This window comes from Tasmannia lanceolata, unplaced genomic scaffold (assembly GCF_043159265.1).
Source record: "Tasmannia lanceolata isolate RefF3 unplaced genomic scaffold, GAP_Taslan_0.1 ptg000003l, whole genome shotgun sequence".
NCBI classification, from domain to species: Eukaryota; Viridiplantae; Streptophyta; class Magnoliopsida; order Canellales; family Winteraceae; genus Tasmannia; species Tasmannia lanceolata.
Genome location: NW_027518680.1, coordinates 11,979,996 through 12,001,834, shown reverse-complemented (window position 1 = coordinate 12,001,834; position 21,839 = coordinate 11,979,996). Strand labels below are relative to the sequence as shown.

The window sequence follows — 21,839 nt, the reverse complement described above, 5'->3', positions numbered from 1 at the left end:
TAGCTCCTCAAGACTGAGAGACATGTACAGCAGGTGGGAGAAGAGGAGAGATTTGAGAGGGCATGAATGAGTAGAGGGTGGGAAGTGGCTAAAAAACAAGTAAACAATCAATCATATTTTCGGTGGAGATTTTAGTTTCCTTGTTTTTCTAGGCTTTTCTCACCCTCTCTTCGCCCAGTCCCTCTAGTGTCTATCCCTCTCCCACCCTCCCTCACAATTGGGTAATCTAAAATTCCTGGAAAAAAACTCAGGGTAAAGGTGTCGTTTGAGTTGGATATTGACTCACAAATCTTATTAGAGTTACAGAATCTATAGCATCTTTACATTTTTCCCACCGTTGCATATGGAATAGGTCACATTCTAAGGAATAATTGAGAGGATTGCACTTTTACAGATTCCCTTCATAGTTTATTTGTAGAGTTATACACTTCACAGTTGCATGTTCCTGCACCACCAACACTCCTAGAGGAGTGCCTTGGTACCATCTTCCTATATACAATTGCTACAAAAAACATCTATCGAAAATGTAGTAAAGTGAAAAGCTTATAAGAATATCAAATATGGTTAAATCCCTTCGAATAATTTTCTACCACCTGGGTTCACTATCAAACTCAGGGATTGATGCTTACATGAAGAGAACCACACTGGGTTAAAGGCTTTCTGCCCATCTCAACCTCAACAATAACAAGAAGAGCAAGATCAAAATCATCAAAATCATAAAAAACAGTAACTTTATAGGGATTGAGCCTCGTCAGTCAAGGCTTTGCTCTTCGACTTGGAGGTTGAAGGTTCAATCCCAGAATACCTATCAAACAAAAAAAGAAAATCGGTAACTTTATCAACTCATTTACATTAAGATCATACTGGTTGGGCAACGCCTTTTGCCTTTGCGGCCGCTGAGGCAGCCGCCAGGGTGGCTGATGACGGCACTGGCACTGGCACTGGCACTGCCGGAGAACTGTTCTGTGAAGCAACTGTTTGCTGCTGCTGCTGTTGGTTCTGTTGTGAGTTCACTCGAAGGCTCTTTATCTGACTCCCTTTAAGTGTCTCATGCTCTAGAAGGGCATTCGTAAGTGCATGAAGCTCTTTTCTGTGAGTTATTAGAATGGTTTTTGCATTATTGTAAGCCCTCTCCAAGAACTTTCTCACCTCCTCCTCAATGAGCCTCCTCCTCAATGAGCAACCTTGTCTCGGTACTCATACAGTCATGTACTCTTACCATTGTCATCTAGTCATGCGATACTAGCCCAACCAGCGGGCTCATCCCATACTTTGCAACCATCGCTCTCACCAAAGATGTTGCTTGTCGGGTCGGGTTCGGGTTGGAAAAAAGGGTTCCTCGGGTTGGGTTGGCAGCTAACATACTTCAAAAAAGAAAAAAAATCTTACAACATCCATTAATTCTGTGCTTACATACTCAGGCCGTAGTGAACTAAACAAACCCAATGTCTATGTTTTCTAATTACTACGCTGGCCAGTGAACCTCACAACAATCACTCATATTTTGGGTGTACTTTTTTGTTTCCTTCTGTTCAGGCTTTTTTCGCCCTCTTCTCACTCAGTCCCTCACGTGTCTATCCCTCTCCCACTCTCGGGTAAGCTAGTATTCCTGGAAAAACTAATGGTAGCAAAACGTGCCCTTTGTGTTGGATATTGAGTCAAAATATTATTAGAGTTATAGAATCTAAGCATCTTTACATTTTCCACCGTTGAATATTTGAGTAGAACACATTGTGAGGAATTAATGAACGGATTGCACATTTACAGATCCCCTTCACACTGTATTTGTGAGGTTAGTTATACACTCCTGAGAGAGATTGGACTTTTATGGATCCCCTTCATCATATTTGTAGAATGATTTGCATGTTCCTTTACCTCCAACTCTCCCATGGGAGTGATTTGGTACCCATCTTCCTACATACAACAAATCCATCTAAAATGTAGTGAAGTGAAAAGCTCGTAATAAAAGATCAAATATGGTGAAATCCCTTCCATTAATTTTCTACCACCTGGGTTCACTTTCAAACTCTAGGACTAATGCTTACATGAAGAGAACCACAATGGGTTTAAGGCTTTCTGCCCATTCCTACCTCAATGATGGGTATGGCTCTTTGGCGTAAAGTCATGGGTATGCTCCCCAGTGACGAGCGTTCGAATCCCCCCTTGTTCAACCGATGTGCGTGGTCTACCGGGTGCCTGCGTGCATCCCTATACCCTATGGCATCAAAAAAAAAAAAAATGATGGCCAGAAGAGTAAGACAACTTACTATACACATCAAAATCACATAAAACTTTGTAGGGATTAAGCCTCTAGCTCAATGGTCAAGGCTCTATTCCTTAACTTAGAGGTCAGAGATTCAATCCCAGCTTACCTACTAAAACAAAGGGTAACTTTACCCACTCATTTGCATTAAGATCATACTGGTTGGGCAACGCCTTTTGCCTTTGCAGCCGCTGTGGCTGTGGCCGCCGCCGCCACCTAGGCAACAGAGGCCGCAGCAGCAGTTGGGGTGGCTGACGGTGGCACTGGCACAGCCGGAGAACTGTTCTGCGAAGTAGGTCTTTGTTGCTGTTCCTGCTGTGGGTGTTGTGAGTTTACTTGGGCAAGAAGGCTCTTTATCTGACTCCCTGTGAGCGTCTCATGCTCAAGAAGCCCATTTGCAAGTGCGTAAAGCTCTTTTCTGTGAGCTGTTAGAATAGTTTTTTGCATTATTGTAGGCTCTCTCAAAGAATTTTCACACCTCCTCCTCCTCGATAAGCAACCTTGTCTCAGTACTCATACTCTTACCATTGTCATCATAGTCGTGCGACACTAGCCCAACCAGTTGACTCGTCCCAAACTTTGTAACCATCGCTTTCGCCAAAGATGATGCTTGTTGGAGATCTGAATATGCCCCGGATGTAACCTCGCTCTCACCAAAGATGAGCTCCTCTGCAACCCGCCCGCCCATGCAAACATTGAGCCAGGCAAGCATTTGCTTGCGCGAGACACTCGTCTCATCGTTGTCAGGCAACTGCACAACCATGCCGAGGGACATCCCTCATGGGACTATTGTCGCCTTGTGAACTGGAAGAGCTCCGTCAGTGTGGATTGCTACTAGAGCGTGGCCACCCTCATGGAAAGCTGTTAACCTGCGCGATTCATTGGAGATCACAGCTGATTTCCGCTCGCTTCCCATCATGATCTTGTCTTTAGCAAACTCCAAATCAGACATGCTTACTGCTTTGGCACCATCCATTGCAGCCTTGAGAGCTGCAATATTCACCAAGTTTGCGAGATCATCTCCGGAGAATCCCGGCTTTCCTCTAGCAATGATCGACAAATCTACATCTTCTGCATTCAAAACCTGTAACAAGAGTGCAGGCTTGTAAAGTAAAGTAATGCTTCTATTTGGGCTCTGTTTGTTTTGGATTTTGAGAACCGATTGTGAGTTCAAAACTAATTATTAGACTCAAATTTACGCTTAGGCCTCGTTTGTTTCCGACTTTGTGAACTGATTGTGAGTCCAAAACTGACAATTGGACAGAAAACTAAATGTAAGTTGAATCCAATAATCAGTTTGGACTCACAATCAATTCCCAAAATAAAAAACAAATGGGGTCTTAATTTTGATCCCCATAATCCGCTTTCGACTCACAATTGATTCTCAAAATCCAAAACAAACAGGGCCTCAAGCAAAAGTGGGATTATAAAGATATTACCTTTGACATGTGAGATTCCATAATCTGCCTCCACCCTTCGACATCTGGATTAGGAACAACAATGTGGCGGTCAAAACGTCCAGGCCTCTTTGATTTTGTATTTGGGACATCTTGTCCCCATGCCATCTTAATAAAATTTATTGTTACCTTTCAAAAAAAAAAAAAAAAACGTCCAGGCCTCACCAACGCTTTGTCCAATGATTCCGGGAAGTTAGTTGCCGCGATAACAATGATCCCATCATTTTGTTTAAAACCATCCAGCTCAACAAGCAATTGATTCAGAGTCATCTTCATATACTGCTGATCCTTAGGATTACGGCCCCTTCCTATCGCGTCTATCTCATGAATGAAGATTATACAAGGAGAACGCTTCTTCGCCGCTGCAAAAAGTTCCCTCACCCTCCTGGTTCCCACACCCACAAACATCTCCTCAAACTCGCTACCACTGCATGAAAAGAAAGGTACTCCGGCTTCTCCTGCAATGGCTCTTGCTAACATGGTCTTACCAGTGCCTGGTGGACCCACAAGCAAAACACCTTTGGGGAGCTTGCCACCCAGACGGGTGAAGCACTGTGACATGAAAGCTAAAATAAGGAAGATGAACCTTCTGGAACAGTTAACAGATTCATTTTTACATAAAAGACCAGACATGGGGCAGCTTATTAGCCACTTGAGAAAATGCATTGGAAATGAATAAAAATCAGAACACGATACTTTAAATTCATGTCTCAATTCTGCACTGTCCGAATCACAAAAGCACAATTTTATACTTAAAAACCCTGCAACTGTCTCTGGCAAGCAAGCACTTTTAAGAATAAAAATTGAAAACTGATACTGAATACAAAATTAATCATACCGTTAACAGTTACTTTTGGATAAACATCTGGAGGTTACAAATATTAAAAATATGGTTAAATCTAACATTGAAGGTTGGTTTCCTACAACACCAACTATTAAGAATACATATACACCAGAGCCGGTACAATGGTATTTGTAGAAAAAGGCAATTCGATTTGGAAATAATTTTCTTCCTGTAGGGAAGATACGAGAAGGAATGCAATTGGAATCTTCCCTTCATACTTATTTGCGCTAAGGAAATTAGTGGTGATTTTTCTAAGCACTGTCTTAAAATTCATACATGGACATGAACTCGCCCAAGGTAAAGCTGGGTTAGAGCGGAAGAGTCGGTGATTGACAAGGCAACAGTCAAAGTGATGGTTTTCACATTTCCCTAAGGGGGCCATTTGGATACGCGGATTTTAGAATCTGGGATTTCTTCAAAATTGTAGCTAGGAGACAAGAGAAGAAGCGGACCAGCCGTCGTTTTTGACTTGTTTTTTACTTCTCGCCCTTCTTCCCGTCAGCAAGAGAGTAGCAGATCCTCCCATATTTCCAGGTTTTAGAAATCTTTGGATGCATGAGAGATTTTTAAAACCTGAATTTCTCGCTTAAAATCCAAGAAACGCTGTCAGGACAGCATACAACAGCTTGATCATGAACCCTCTTTTACACTGTTTTCAAACTAAAAACCTGGATTCTAAAATCCACGTATCCAAACGGCCCCTAAGTGGTTAGAGAGATTACAGGAGCTATAGCATCAAGGCAATTAAAGGGGCCTCAAAGAGGCTGACACAGAGAGTTCCACAGATGTATGGGGGTTTGATCCCCAAAAGTCTCATCAAATGCACTTCTCGCTGACAATAATTTGCAGGGTTTTACAGAGGCTGAATATCATTTGAAGACTCGTTTCAAGGTTTCTTCAAAACAGGGGTTGGGGCCTGTAGCTCAGTTGGTGGAGTTTTTGTATCTCAACCTTCAGGTCATAGGTTCAATGGTTTTTACAAAGGAAAAAGATCATTCCTTTCCTGAAGTGGTTAGAGAGTTTACAGAATCTATAGCATCTAGACAATTAAAGGGCCTTCAAAGAGGCTAACACAGAGTTCCACAGATTTTACAATCACTCTCAAACAAAAAAATTCTTCTCCAAAGAATGCCAGAAGCTTCCAAAATTGCAGCAAAGGGACACCAACACTTGTACAACTCTCAAAGCCCTAGGCAAACCTCCACCTTGATTTACGAAGATGATATTAATGTTAGGGAAGATCAGGTAAAAAAAGTACTCCACAGTAATCTCTTTCATATTCAACAATGAAAGATGTAGTTATAATATGCATATACAGATACATACATACACATGCATATATACATATAAATACATAGAGACAGTCAGATACAATTCTAATGTAAATATTAGAGTTAAATGGTCTGTTACTGTTTGCAACTTTATTTATTTATCTGTTAATTTTTTTATCAGTCTTAGTGTCTTACTTTACAGATCCCAAATTGGATGTGTTACTGTTGGATAATTTGTTACCACGCTTTTTGAAAAACCATGTCAGATATCTCAGTAGTGACTCAACTATCAGTGTCTAGCTAACATAATTCAGACCTTACAACATAAGTTCTCAAGAGAAATCCAGATTAGAATGGAAAGAATACCTCCTCAAAAAAAAGGAAAAGAAGACAATCTGCGCCCCCCCCCCCCCCCCCCCCCCCCCTCTCAAAAAAAAAAGAAGAAGAAGAAGAGTGAAACGTTAAGTATTTATATCATAATCCGACTACCACTTTACCTTAGGATCTCGAAGGTAATCAACAATTTCCTCCAGCTCAGCTTTCGCCTCATCAACGCCCTTTACATCACTAAATTTTGGTTGGATTACATGCTAGGTTGCACCTCTTCATTTAGACCAAGCCCTGTAAATTAACATAAAAAATTAAAAAAAAAATTCATGCGTATGCCAACATACCTCAATCGAATGTTAGATGGTTAAGAAGCCAAATTATCAAAGAAAGGATGATACCTTTACTAATTCCCCGGTTTTCAATGAGTGCCCCAACACCTGAAATTAGTAAAAATGTTAATGCGATTGTGCGGAAGGTACAACATAATTGCTCTTTAAAATGTCCACCCTCTGCTGTCACCATATGAATTGGAGAACTGGCAGTTCCAAGGACACTTTCTTTTGTAGTCCTTCCCACATTTCTCAAAGCCGAAAGACCAGAGATATTTTCTTGTTCCCTTGATGAGTTAGCAAGTCCTGTAGGCAGCTCTTGTTCATTGTTATCCATAACAAGTTTCAAGGCAAAAACCACAATTTTTACGCAATGCATGTGGAAGCAACTAAAAAGGCATGCGAGTAGAAAGCAATCAACAACTCAATAAATAGGAAAAATGGTAGGACAAAGTGAATATGGGGAATGAAAATAGCAAAAGTTAACCATGCAATGCTGGAAAAAAACACATTAAATAGTGAAATTTCATAGAGAAGCTAACAATGCCAATGGAGTAGAATTTGAGTATGTTTTTCTATTGCAAATTAGAAGGACATTGACATAATTCTGCCTTTTCCTTTCTTTCATTTCTTTTGGCAAGGGAAGAAGAGAAACAAAAAGACTTTGGAGGGACTCACTGGGAAAGGAGAAAAGAAAGCCCCAGCAAAATCTGCAAACAAAAACAAGGAAGCTGCTAATCACTTCATCCCAAATAGTTAGGGGGTGATGTGATTCAGTCATCATAGCCATTAGAATTAGTTTTTTTCTTCTATCGCCGTACTGGACATGTGCTATTTTCTTGTATTAGCATTTTGTATAGCCTAGATGTAGTGGATGCCCACATCAACCCGATGGCCCGCATTATTTGCTTATTACCTATGCCCCACTACCTTAAACACAAGCCCAAGCTCACCGGCCACATATCAAGAACTTACTATTTTTTAGTAAAGACAGACTTACTAGGCCCAGCTTGGAGGTTTTATATTTTGTTCCTCCTTGAGGCTGAGGGGCTGTTTTTCTTTTACATGCTTCTTTTTTCTTCCTTTCTCTTGTGGGTCTGACCTCCTCAGTAAGGGTTGTAGTTTTGTTCCTATTTTAATATAATTCTCTTACCATTCAAAAAAGAAAAAAAGCATTCCTCAATACTGAGAAAGGATAAAACAGATCACAACTCACAAGAAGCAATGGGGAAACGGGGATAGACCTTTTCTGGATTTTTAGCAGAAACATAAAACTCACAAGAAACAAAAAACTCTACTCAAAAACCGGATAGACCTTTTCTGGATTTCTAGCAGCAACTAACTAGTTTCCGGGATTTTGTTTCCTGGTTTTTAGGAATTTCACCCTCATCTCCACTTGGAAACGCCGATTTATCATGAAAACAAATTCCTGGAAGCCAAACGTGCCTTAAAGGTAGAAATAGATACTGTAATTTACAACCAATAGACTGGTACCTATCAACTTGCTACCAACCTCTCTGTAATGTCTTGAGCAATGAGCTTTCATCCAGCCTATCAACTTTGACTAATGCCTTAACATATTCAGAAAGTGCTGACGGGTTTGAATGCAGTGAAGGCTGAGTTTCAAATAGTCTTATTGCTCCCTCTGCGTCACTTTGGAAAAGCTTTTTCAGCAGTGCCCCCTCCTTCACTCCATCTGAATCACGAACTCTGCGAGCAAAACTTCCAACATAACTTGACTTGAACTTTTCTTGTAGACTCATTAGCCTATGCCCTGTAAACGGAAAGAAAGTATCAAGAAAAAAGTTATTTGGACATAACTGCTCAATTTTTTGGAGTTACCGGAAAACCCAAATTAAGAACCAACACTGCAAATGTAACCAAAACTGCATTGAAAAAACAAGTCATCCTCATCTTCATTGCAGAAAGAAATGATTTCTCCATCGTAGAATAAAGAATTAAAGATAAAGCACAACTATAGTAAACTAATTAATTGATCTTTGGTAATTTGAACTTCTGAAGGATGTTAAAGTTAAAGTTGGAACAAAGAAGATACAATTACTATTCAGAAGAATTAAATGATGGCTCTACAACATTTGCCGAACTTAAAATGGGAAATCAACAATATGTGAGATGTTGAAGAATTTTCCTCTTAATATAAATAATATGGCGTACCTGTTTACTGATTTCTGTGAAAAACAGAAAGAATAGATGATTAGTATAACATTTTCGATGCGGCGAGTTGAGGCACGGACTAGGTCGCTCTCTTTAAGGTGATTTTGCGCCTCTGCGGAAAAGCTTCCGGTGCAACAGATTCGAACGGAATCACCCCCAGGATACAACAGCCCGACGCACCGTCGCTATCTATCTGAAGTACACGATCGGATAAATCCGAACCAAACAATGAACACTCCGAATGCCCAGAAAATGGAATAAAACAGAGATGAAATAAAATAACAGAACACTCTAAAATATAGAGAGAAACTCAGTTCTGTCAACAACAGAAAGAAAGAGAAGCACTGTATTATCACAGATAACAGAGTGCTAGAAAGCAGAGAAGTTGTGTTTTTTTTTTAAAAAAAACGTTGGTGTGCTTCTGTTTTTATAGCAAAAACGTGTCTGTAGAAGACACCTTTTAAAAACAGTAAAGACACAACGTTAAAACATTAAACGCATCCTTTAAACGTATGTTTTAAACGTTATTAAAGATGTATCTAACGGTCAGATTTAGGGAGAATTAAATAGACGTGACTTTTGGGATAAAATAGAAAAGATACGATTAGGTTTACAATAAACATGACTCTTGGTGTTTAAAATAAACACAACTCTTGTTGATTAAAAAATAATAATCTCGTTTAGGGAAAACCCAAAACCCAAAACCCAACCCACACGCACGCGCCCACGCCCCGACCCGACACGGCACGGCTCGGCTCGGCTCGGCGCGCGCGCGTGTGTGTGTTTATTTGTTTTTGGTTCTCTTTGTAAAATTCCCAAGGCAAACAAATTGAATGCCCCTGAAATGATCAAGCCTTAGCTCAACATTCCCTCTTATATGGATGGGAGAATTTTTCTCAACTTCCCATCTTGGACTAAACTTTTGAGAGATAAGAGAGCACACTCCAAAGGTTTTTAGTGGGAAAAGTACAAGAGAAAGAATCAATTTGAAAATTTCAAATTTTGGGTGGGAAATTCAAAAGCAAAAAAGAATCTTTTTCAAAAGCAAATGTTTCTTTCATTTTTAGTATTTAAAATACTAACATGAGAGGCAGGTTTGCATTAAGAGAACAGCCATTACTGTTAATGTTGAGAAAGCCTAAAAAAATTGCTCTTCTATGATAACTTAGCTTCTTGAATAGTAAATGCAGCTGGGAGTTTCTTGCTGCCAATTGAATACTTAGCAATTCCTATCATTCACCCAAATGATGTCCCTTTCTTATAAGAGATAACTATTGCTCAAAAAAATAATTAACATTGAAAGACAAAAAAATGGCTTATTCAGGGGAAAGCCAGTACAGTCTCCAACACCTTTTGTAATGGATTAGTAGATTTAATTGCATTTTCCCATGACCACCTCAATCATGGGAAAACTAGGAGTTTCTTGCTGCCATTACTATTTTACCACGACCACCGCAAATGCAAGCAAAGAGGTAGGCTTGCATTAAGAGAGACAATTATTGTATGTAGACAGCGTCAGAGAAATGCTCTTCTCTCACAATTTATTTTCTTGCGAAGTAAATGCAGCTGGGAGTAAATTGCTGACAATCAAATGCTGAGCAATTCTTATCATTGAACGTGATGATGTCCCTTTATTTTGATTAAAATATTGCTCAAAAAATAATTTCTTTTGAAAGAAAGAAGTGGTTTATGCAAAGGAAAGCTGGTACAGTTGTCTCCTACACCATTTCTAATGGATTAGTGGGTTTAACTTTTCTTTTCTCACCCTCTCTTTTTAAAAAAAGGTAAAACCCACTCCAAATACAACATGCACCAACAGAGGCAGATACATCATACATATGCACACATAAGCATAGTTTTTAATTTTGACCGAAATTTTTCCGTTTCCAACCCCACTGAGAAACATACAGAAACCGAAACGCATAGCAAAACCAAAACCGTAAATGTATTAATGGCATACTATACCCATATGTGTTGCATAATTATATTTATATGAATTGAATGTGAAATGCTGTGATGTATTATGTATAAATATTTATATAAATTACATGTAAAATGTTGTATGTACTGAATTATCAGACATGTGCAACGTCACTAAGTTTTTTACGTTGTTTAACTATTATGGGTGATTTTTTGCTTACGTTATTTTTTTAAAAATATATTTGTGCTTATTGTAGCAAGTCTTGAAGTTTCATCTTAAATGCCCATCATTTGCGTATGTTTCCATACGTTTCCATAATTTTACAAAATTTCAACCAAAATTTTCAACTGAAACCGAAAGGTTTCTGTTTCCATGCCGACCGAAACTAAAACAAAAACTTAACACCTTGTACATAAGCTCAGCTGAATTAATGAAATAATCAGTGCCTTGATGATGTAATCAACCTATTTTTTTTCCAAAAATCAATGAGCATTTGGAACGTATTGCTCATTTCCTAGACAAACCAAATATTGAGCTGAGAACCAAGTTCGAGGACATTGATTAAACTAATCGAGCTGAGGGGTAGTTATTGGTCAATACTAGTGAGAATAGCAAGCCATATAGCATGTTGGAGGCCAATGATTTAACTAATCGAGCTGATGGGTAGTTATCGGTCAATACTATTAGTATTTTAATACTAAAATTAAAAAGTATTTTTACTTTTTTTAAAAGATTATTTTTGCTTTTGAGTTTCCACCCAAATTTGAAGTTTTCAAAGAGATTCTCTTACTTGTACTTTTCCCACCAAAGAATTCAAATGTTTTGAAGAGAACTCTCTTACCTCTTTGAAAAGATAGTTCAAGATGGGAAAGTGAGTAAGATTTCTACACCCATATAAGAGGGAGTTTTGAGACAAAGGCTTGAGCCTTTCAAGGGCATTCAATTTGTTTGCCTTTGGGGAATTTTAAAAAGAACAACAAGAAACAAATAAAAACGCGTGCGCGCCAAGCCGAGCCGTGCCGTGCCGGGGCGTGGGCGCGCGTGCGTGTGAGTTTGGAGTTTTTCCCTAAACGGGATTATCTTTTTAATCACAAAGAGTTGTGTTTATTTTAAACCTAATCATGTCTTTTCTTTTTTAAACCCAAAGGTCATAGTTCTTTGTTTCAACTTAAACCGACTGTTAGAACCCTTTTCTAATAACGTAAACCGACTGTTACAACCCTTTTACGTTTTGAAGAGGTGCTTGTGTATTTTAAAAGGGTGTCTTTAACAGACACGTTTTGCCTTTAAAAACAGATATTCTCCAACGTTTTTAAAAACAACTTTACTATTTACTCTCTTTGCTCTTAACAGAACAGTGCATTCTTCTTCTCTTCTGTTCTTTTCTACTATTTTGTTTTTTGGGCAATTGGACTGTTCACCGTCTGGTTCAGATCTATCTGATTGTGCACTTCAGATAGATATCGACGGTGCGTCGGGCTGTTGTATCCTGGGGGTGATTGCGTTCGAATCTGTTGCACCGGGTTTCTCCGCAGAGGCGCAAATTCACCTTAAAGAGAGCGACCTGCCTCATCTCGCCGCATCGAAAAGGGTTCATCTAATTATCTATTTTCTATTTTTTCCAGAAAATTCAGAAATCAGGTACGCCATAAGTTTATATTTAGAGGAAAATTTCACAACAATTTTAAGGTGAATTTTCATTTATGTTTTCCTCTTTCTAAAATATGGCATCCCATGATGAGCTTATGTCGGATTCTTCAAATCCGAACAAGCCTTTTCGATTCAGTGGTGCTAATTTTAAGAGATGGAAGAAGAAAATGTTTTTCTATTTATCCACTAAGAAAGTATCCCATGTTTTGGATGACCCAAGGCCTTGGAGATCAGAACTTAAACCCGTTAGGTCTGTCATGAAAAAGAATTGGACAGATTCTGATTTCCTTTGCCAAAATTTCGTTCTAAATTGCCTCTCCGATGAACTATATGATTTTTATAGTGACTGTAAGGATTCCATTACACTTTGGGAAGCCTTACAGAAGAAGTATGATACGGAAGAGGCAGGATCTAATAAATATGCGGTTAGTCAGTATTTTAGATATTATATGGTGGATGAGAAGACGGTGATTTCTCAAACCCACAAGTTGCAAAAACTTGTTCACGACATCCTTGCAGAAGGAATGACTATAAGTGAACAATTTCAAGTTGCAGCCGTGATTGACAAATTACCTCCTTTTTGGAAAGAATTTAGAAATTCCCTTCTTCATAAAACTAAAGAACTATCGATGGAGGGTCTTCTTGTTCGTCTTCGGATCGAAGAAGAAAACCGTAACCAAGATAAGAAAGAAGGGAATACTGAAAATGTAACTAATGTGAATGTCATTTCTGTTGTTAATAATCAAAACCAGAAACCGCAAGTGAATCTGAAGCCCAAAAAGAAGTTGAAGAAAAAGCAACAGAACAAAAACCGGGGTACCTTTAAACGTCAGAACCAAAATACAACTTCTGGAAAGAATGACTATTCCAAAGTTGTGTGTTATAGTTGTGGTCTCAAAGGTCATATTGCACGGATGTGTCGACGTAAGAAGAATGCGCCAGTCCCTCAAGCCAACGTGACAGAAGAGCCACTTGTGGCGATGATCACTGAAGTTAATATGGTTGGTGGATCTGAAGGATGGTGGGTCGACACTGGTGCGTCCCGTCATGTGTGTTTTGAAAAGAAGTGGTTCAAGACGTATGCTCCTGCAGATAATGAGAAGAAGGTGCTTCTAGGGGACTCGCATACTACAAAGGTACTCAGTGTTGGGGACGTTGAGCTTTGCTTTACTTCAGGGCGGAAAGTGATGCTGAATGATGTTCTTCATACTCCAGACACGAGGAAGAACTTAGTTTCTGGTTTTCTTCTTAACAAGGCTGGTTTTAAACAAACCATAGAGTCTTACCAGTATGTTGTAACCAAGTTTGGATCCTTTGTTGGTAAAGGATATGCATGTGATGGAATGTTCAAACTGAATGTTGAAATAATGAATGAAAATTATTCTTCTGTTTACATGCTAGCTTGTGTTAATTCATGGCATGCTAGGTTGTGTCATATAAACAGAAAATATGTACATAATATGAGTGTATTAGGTTTGATTCCTAAAGTAGTCTTAGAAGACTTTCAAAAATGTGAAACTTGTAGTAAAGCTAAAATTTATAGAAAACCTTTCAAAAGCATTGAAAGGAATTCAGAACTTTTAGAATTAGTACATAGTGACATATGTGAATTAGATGGTATTTTAACCCGTAGTGGTAAAAGATACTTTATAACCTTTATAGATATTTTTCTTAAGTATGCAATCATCTATTTAATTAGACATAAGAGTGAAGCCTTAAAAATGTTTAAGGATTACCTATTAGAAGTTGAAAACCAATTAAATAGGAAGAATTGAGACTAAGAAGTGATAGAGGAGGTGAATATGAATCATTAAAATTCACTGACTTTGTTAAGTCATTGGGAATTAGACATGAAACAACCGCTCCTTACTCCCCCGCCTCAAATGGGGTTGCAGAAAGGAAAAATAGAACACTAGTGGAACTTACAAATGCTTTACTCCTAAGTTCAGGAGCCCCCTCTAACTTATGGGGAGAAGCAATTCTAACTTCTTGTTATGTTCTTAATAGAATTCCTAATTATAAAACTAAAGTCTCACCTTTTGAATTATGAAAAAATAGAAAACTCAATGTGAGTTATTTTAGAGTTTGGGGCTGTTTAGCCTATGTAAGGCTTCGTAATATTAAGAGACCCAAACTAGGAAGTAAAGCCATAGAGTGTGCTTTTATGGGGTACTCACTAGTAAGACATATAGATTTTTAGACCTTGATAACAGTGTAATAATAGAGTCGGTGGATGCTGAATTCTTTGAAGATAAGTTTCCTTTTAAATCTAGACATAGTGGGGGTACTGTGACTATTGGAGATAGTGAGGGTACCAAGCTTAGGTTAGAGGCAAACCCTGAAGTTGAGATTGAACCTAGGCGAAGTAAAAGACCTAAAATAGCCAAGGATTTTGGCTCTGATTTCTACGTCTTTAGTTTGGAGGGAGATCCTTCTTCTTTAGAGGAAGCCTTATCCTCTTCAGATGCCGATTTTTGGAGAGAAGCCATCAATGATGAGATGGAGTCATTGATGTCAAACCAGACTTGGAAACTAGTAGATTTACCACAAGGATTTAAGACCATGGGATGTAAATGGGTTGTTAGAAGAAAATTGAAATCAGATGGAACTATAGACAAATATAAAGCTAGGCTTGTTGCTAAAGGTTTTAGGCAAAAAGAAAATATAGATTTCTTTGATACATACTCTGTAGTTACTAGGATTACATCCATTAGAGTTTTGATTACAGTGGCTGCAATTCATAACTTAGTAATTCATCAAATGGATGTAAAGACTGCATTTTTAAATGGTAGTCTAGAAGTGGAGATATATATGGACCAACCTAGTGGTTTCATATCTCCAGGTCAAGAAAATAAAATATGTAAGTTGATGAAGTCACTGTATGGTCTTAAACTAGCACCAAAACAGTGGCATGAGAAATTTGATAATGTCATTATATCAAATGGTTTTAAAATAAATAAAAGTGATAAATGTATATATTATAAGTATATTGATACTTATTGTATTATTATTTGCTTATATGTGGATGATTTTTTAATTTTGGTTCTAACTTAGAAGTAGTTAAACAAACCAAAAATCTATTAAAGCAAAACTTTGATATGAAAGATCTAGGAGAAGCTAATGAAATTTTATGGATTAAAATTACAAGAACAGAAAGTGGTATATCTTTAAACCAATCTCATTATATAGAAAAGATACTTAAAAAGTATAAGTAATTTGATTGTAATCCAGTATGTACTCCTTTTGATCTTAGTATTAGATTGTATTCTAATGAAGGTAATAGTGTTAATCAAAAAGAGTATGCTAGTATTATTGGTAGTTTAAGGTGTGCTACAGATAGTACCAGACCTGATATAGCATATGCGGTAGGCATTTTATGTAGATATACTAGTAATCCAAGTATAGAACATTAGAATGCTATATCACGAGTCATGAGATACCTTAAACGAACCATTAATAATGGAATTCACTACCATAGGTTTCCTGTTGTTTTAGAGGGATTCAGTGATGCCGATTGGAATACTTTGTCAGAAGATTCCAAGGCTACTACTGGCTATGTATTTACTATTGGTAGTGGTGCAGTTTCTTGGAGATCCAAGAAACAAACTATTATTGCTCAGTCCACTATGGAATCTGAGTTGATAGCACTAACCTCTGCGTGTGAAGAGGCTAGTTGGTTGAGAAACTTTTTATCTGATATACCTATTTGGGAAAGACATGTTCCTGCTGTTTTGATTCATTGTGACAGCACAACTGCTATTGGAAGAGTACATAATAAGTACTATAATGGAAAGTCACGACAGATACGGCGAAAGCACAGTACTGTGAGAGAGTTTATCTCTAATTGATCGGTCACCATTGACTTTGTGAGATCTGGTGATAATTTGGCAGATCCCTTAACTAAGGCATTGTCAAGGGAGAAAATCTGCAATACATCGAGGGGGATGGGACTAAAGTCCATTTGTAAATAGTTACCTATGATGGATACCCAACCTAGGGACTGGAGATCCCAAGAACTAGGTTTTCAATGGGAAAAACGAGCATAGTGTAATTAGTGGACGATCATGCTGATTTCGAGTTTATCTCAATGTTCATCCCTATGATGTAAACCAAACATGATATCCTGAAGCGTTTGTAAGGTTGAGTTATTACTCTTAATGAGATCTATAGCTCGTATGAGTGGGATGTCTAGGCTACAGGAGCTTCCTTGATAGACTCACCTACATGTTAGCGCGAAAGTGGGCCGCTTCCAAAAGAGAAGAGGGCTTATTTTCTTATGCTTACATGGAAACTGGGATGTAGCACATGGCCGTAATGTGCGAGCTTTTTGGAACCAATTGAACTCTTTAGTATCATGTATGTGGTGCACGTCTCTCTGTACCCAAGGATTGTAGTTCAAGACATAATCACTATCAATTCTTTACAATTAGAATGCACTTACACTAAGTAAAGGTTCAAGACATAGTCACCGTTATTATACGTGATACTTTGCTGATTGCCAAGCGTTAAGTTTTACTAGTAATTTTTCTATTAAAATAAGTTGGGGATTGTTAGTATTTTAATACTAAAATTAAAAAGTATTTTTACTTTTTAAAAAGGATTATTTTTGCTTTTGAGTTTCCCACCCAAATTTGAAGTTTTCAAAGAGATTCTCTTACTCGTACTTTTCCCACCAAAGAATTCAAATGTTTTGAAGGAAACTCTCTTACCTCTTTGAAAAGATAGTTCAAGATGGAAAAGTGAGAAAGATTTCTACACTCATATAAGAGGGAGTGTTGAGACAAAGGCTTGAGCCTTTCAAGGGCATTCAATTTGTTTGCCTTTGGGGAATTTTAAAAAGAACAACAAGAAACAAATAAAAACACACGCGCGCACCGAGCCGAGCCGTGCCGTGTCGGGTCGGGGCGTGGGCGTGGGCGTGTGCGTGTGAGTTTGGATTTGGGGTTTTTCCCTAAACGGGATTATCTTTTTAATCACAAAGAGTTGTGTTTATTTTAAACCCAATCATGTCTTTTCTTTTTTAAACCCAAAGGTCATGCTTCTTTGTTTCAACTTAAACCGACCGTTAGAACCCTTTTCTAATAACGTAAACCGACCGTTACAACCCTTTTACGTTTTGAAGAGGTGCTTGTGTATTTTAAAAGGCTGTCTTTAACGGACACGTTTTGCCTTAAAAACAGATATTCTCCAACGTTTTTAAAAACAACTTTACTATTTACTCTCTTTGTTCTTAACAGAACAGTGCACTCTTCTTCTCTTCTGTTCTTTTCTACTGTTTTGTTTTTTGGGCAATTGGAGTGTTCACCGTCTGGTTCAGATCTATCTAATTGTGCACTTCAGATAGATATCGACGGTGCGTCGGGCTGTTGTATCCTAGGGGTGATTGCGTTCGAATCTGTTGCACCGGGTTTCTCCGCAGAGGCGCAAATTCACCTTAAAGAGAGCGACCTAGTCGGTGCCTCATCTCGCCTCATGGAAAAGGTTTCATCTAATTATTTATTTCTGTTTTTTCCAGAAAATTGAGAATTCAGGTACGCCATAAGTTTATATTTAGAGGAAAATTTCACAACAAATACTAGTGAGAATAGCAATAGTCACATAGCATGTTGGAGACAAATGGTTCGAATCGCAGCCTTGTAACAGTCTATAATCTATATGTTAGTCTATAGGGAATTTCTTATAAGTATTAAAAAAACTGTAATAGTTAAATAATAGAATCTCTTCCATGGACTGACATATATGCTATATGACTATTGCTATTCTCACTAGTATCGACGACCGTAAACTACCTTGGACTGATTTAGTTAAATCAATGTCACCAAACTCGGCACTTAGCTCTGTGTTTGAGAAACGACAGTTAGCATATCAGCAGCTTGTCAAACTCAAACTTTGAAACCAGGAGCCTGGTAATAAAGTACTGCCCAACAATTTAATCTATATAAAGATCACAAGGTAGAAGCGATTTACTAAACATTTCCTACACACTTGTGTGGGTAAGTTACCTACACACTAGCTTAAAATACAGTGGGGCCCACATTGTTTGGGTGATCCAAACCATTCATTTGAATGATCCTCACATAGATAGGGTGTCCACAAAAAATCATATCCATAGGATCATCCCAACCATTCAAACTATGGAGGCAAAAAATGGACTAATTTGTGAAGGTCTATACACGTCCATTTTACCTCCACAAATCGTAAGTTTGGGATGATCCTATGGATCTGATTTTTTGTGGACACCCTATCTCTGTGAGGACTATTCAAATGAATGGTTTGGATCACCCAAACAATGTGGGCCCCCACTGTATTTTAAGCTAGTGTGAAGGTAACTTACCTACACAAGTGTGTAGGAAATGTTCTCTCATATATATATATATATATATATATATATATATATATATATATATATATATATATAGGAGAGAATTATTTGAATTTCTCCCAGAATTCTATGAGAATTACACATCACTTTTTTTGACTTTTTTAAACTTTTTTTTAACAAAGGCACCCATTCAACCGACATATTTTCAATCCTACCCCCTCCTTTATGCTTTTTAACAAAGGCACCCATTAAAGCCACATAATTTCAATCCTGCCCCCCTCCTTTATGCTTTTTTAATTATGGAAACCTCTATAGATTGGAGGGCTAGGATCAGCCTATGGAAATGATTTTACGGGTACAACCTATTGATGTTGTGTTCCATCACATGTACGGTTTGGATCAACCTATGATGTGGTCCGTACAATTCTTTGTCGGCCCGTGCATCGCACGGGACTAGGATCATCCTGTGGAAATGATTTTACGGGCACAACCTATTGATGTTGTGTTCCATAACATGGACGGTTTGCATCAACCTATGATGTGTTCTGTACAATTCTTTGTCGGCCCGTGCATCGCACTGGGTTTTTTACTAGCATAGGAGCATTAATATGTGATAAACAAAAAAAATGGAACAGAAGGTAATAAGCTCGTAAGCGAATCACATGCAAAGCGAATGTAGCTATTTATATTGAAGTTTTTGATAGGGGAGTGATAAATCGACTCCACAAAATGATAAATCGACTCCCCATGTGTCTCTCTCTCCTCTAGGTTAGAGAGAGAAAGAGGAGAGAGATAGGCACATGGGGAGTCTATTTATCCATTTGGGAAGTCGATTTATCACTGCCTTTTTGATAAGCAATTAAGTTAAGAACGGACTCAATTCAACTCAACTCAACTCAACTCAACAAAGCCTTTGCCCCAAACTAGTTGGGGTGGGCTAAATGAATCCTTTAGAAAAAATTCATGAAGAAGGTAAAAAGAATTAAAGAAAAATATTCCCCTTCCATCTTGAAACTTGTATAAAGCGAGATGAGGTCTGCCACTCAATTCACTAAAATATGACAAGTCAAATCGCTGTTTTGCAACCTGTCACATTAAAAATAAGGCTGAATGTATAACTAGAACAAAATAATTCGTCAAGATAACTGACAGAATGTGCTGCCTCTATGAATCAAGTAAAGAATACACACATGAAAAGTAGGGAAGCGGATACAACACAAGAAAGTATAGTTAAGTATTTAACACAAGTGACGTATTCCTATTTTTTGTTTTGATTTGCAGATAAAGTGTGGTTAACGCAGCTAAAGTACTCCTATTTTTAGTTTTTGATCTGTAGATAGCAGACACGCAAGAAAACCGAGGCAGTACTCAGGCTAAATAATTAGTCTTCTAGCTTGGAATGTAACCATCACATAATGGTTTTGAAGAAAGAAATGTGTTCCATCAAATTCTTTCTAGTGACAGTTTTAGCAATGGTATGCCCATACTATGGAGGCTCTCAGAGGGAATTCTGAGCTGCCATATTCAGTTGGGACTTCCAACAGGAATTGATTATTGGGAGGGACGATATGGAACAGCACCATGAAACTGATGTCACTTATGAATCCAAAGAGAACCCCTAACCATAGGTACCAGGTTGGGAAACAAATTCGTGAAGCGATACGTGAAACGGAAACATGGAAACACGGCGAATAGTAGGGAGACGAGAAACGGGAAAACGATGGAAAATCGTATGAGAAACATCTTGGGAAATGCACTAAAAATGGTTCAGAAACGATAGAAAAACGTCAATGAAAATGCATATGAATACAAGGGAAACACGAAATATATGTTTTTGTAGATTTAAAATATGTTAATTTCAAATTTCTATGGGAATTTATTAATTTCAAATTTCTATGGGAATTTAAGCATATATTTATAATTATAATTATACATATATTTATAATTTTTTCATAAATTTTATTTAAATTAGGGTCATAAATAAATATGTTCCTTATATATTTTATTTTTTAGCATATTTTTTACTTATTTTTATTACAATTTATGCTTTTGTTTTTCTTTTCAATATCTATTCCACAATTTTTTGTCTTTGCTTTTTTTTTTTTGCAAAACGATTTTCGTAAGTTTCACATACATTTTCCACAAGTTTTCCATATCTTTCACACATGTTTCACATAAGTTTCTCGCATGTTTCCCATGCTTTTCGGAAACATTTTCCCAATTTTTTTATTACGTTTCGGAAACATTTCTGACATGCATTTTAGCCTTTTTGGGGAAAGGAGTTTCCCACTTCCCCAAGGAGTTTTCAGCTACTATGACCCTAACTAAAAGTGGTAGTCTAGAGTTTGAAGCTAAAATGATATCGAAGGATTCTTGGATTGGTGGAATGAAGTTGAGAGGGATTTTTAATAAATTGACCAGTCGGACGAGAAAAGTGGTTGTTCTGTAAATTGTGGGGATATGCATCGCCGTGGTGGGATGAGATGTAAGCTACCAGGCTGCAAATGGAGAAGCCGAAAATCAATGTACGCACCAACAATTTCAAATCTTGAGGAAAGAGACTACAATAAAGGAGTAAATAAGTGACTTCTAATGCTTGACTGTATTACAACTCCAAGAGAATGAAAATAAGCTCGTGCTTCGATATGTTTTGAGTCAAGAAAGTACATATAGAGAATCTCATTAAATTACAAGCAATGCAAATACAGATAAAGAATTTCATTAAGTTACAACTGATATGGGCCATATGTATCTGATGCAGTCCAGTTGGAGGCGAAAGTAGAAGTCCACCTCTTTTTTGAAAAAACAAAGGAGTAGAAGTCCACCTTGATGGAAAAAATTTGCACAAACAATGGCCAATTACAAAGATTGACTGAACTACACACAGAAAGTTATGCTCGATGCGTAGTTGACTGACTAGATCCACTAGGGAGTGAGACTGCCATAAGTACGAGTACGGGCTGTATGATTAATCCAGAAATGGTCAGAGAAACTACAAGTGAATCAAAAGGTTAACTAAATCCAGAACCTCTACTAACAACAATCTCCACACAGGGATCAAATCAACGTAGAGTTGCATGCTTTAGGTGCAATCAGGTGGGATATTCATCAACAGAGGATCCACTATGAAAGGATGAATTGTATACAGGGATGAAGGATAAATTAAACCATTGTTATTTGATGAGTGATGTATGTGCCTACAGCACCAGATGATGGCTACCGCACAATATTTTACGCACAATGTGTATGGTCCAAAAAGCAATGTCGCATCATTATT

The 21,839-nt window shown here is 37.8% G+C and overlaps 1 pseudogene across 1 annotated transcript; it reads right to left on the bottom strand.

The window, feature by feature from the left end:
- Positions 1 to 565: 565 nt before the first annotated feature.
- On the bottom strand, positions 566 to 20,729 carry LOC143865468 (ATP-dependent zinc metalloprotease FTSH 5, mitochondrial-like; annotated as a pseudogene). Its single transcript, XR_013241875.1, has 9 exons — positions 20,697 to 20,729; positions 19,566 to 19,648; positions 8,008 to 8,273; positions 6,564 to 6,800; positions 6,333 to 6,456; positions 3,881 to 4,272; positions 3,703 to 3,787; positions 2,761 to 3,347; positions 566 to 1,165 (listed from the first exon to the last, which is right to left on the bottom strand). The product of XR_013241875.1 is annotated as an ATP-dependent zinc metalloprotease FTSH 5, mitochondrial-like (transcript).
- Positions 20,730 to 21,839: the final 1,110 nt, after the last annotated feature.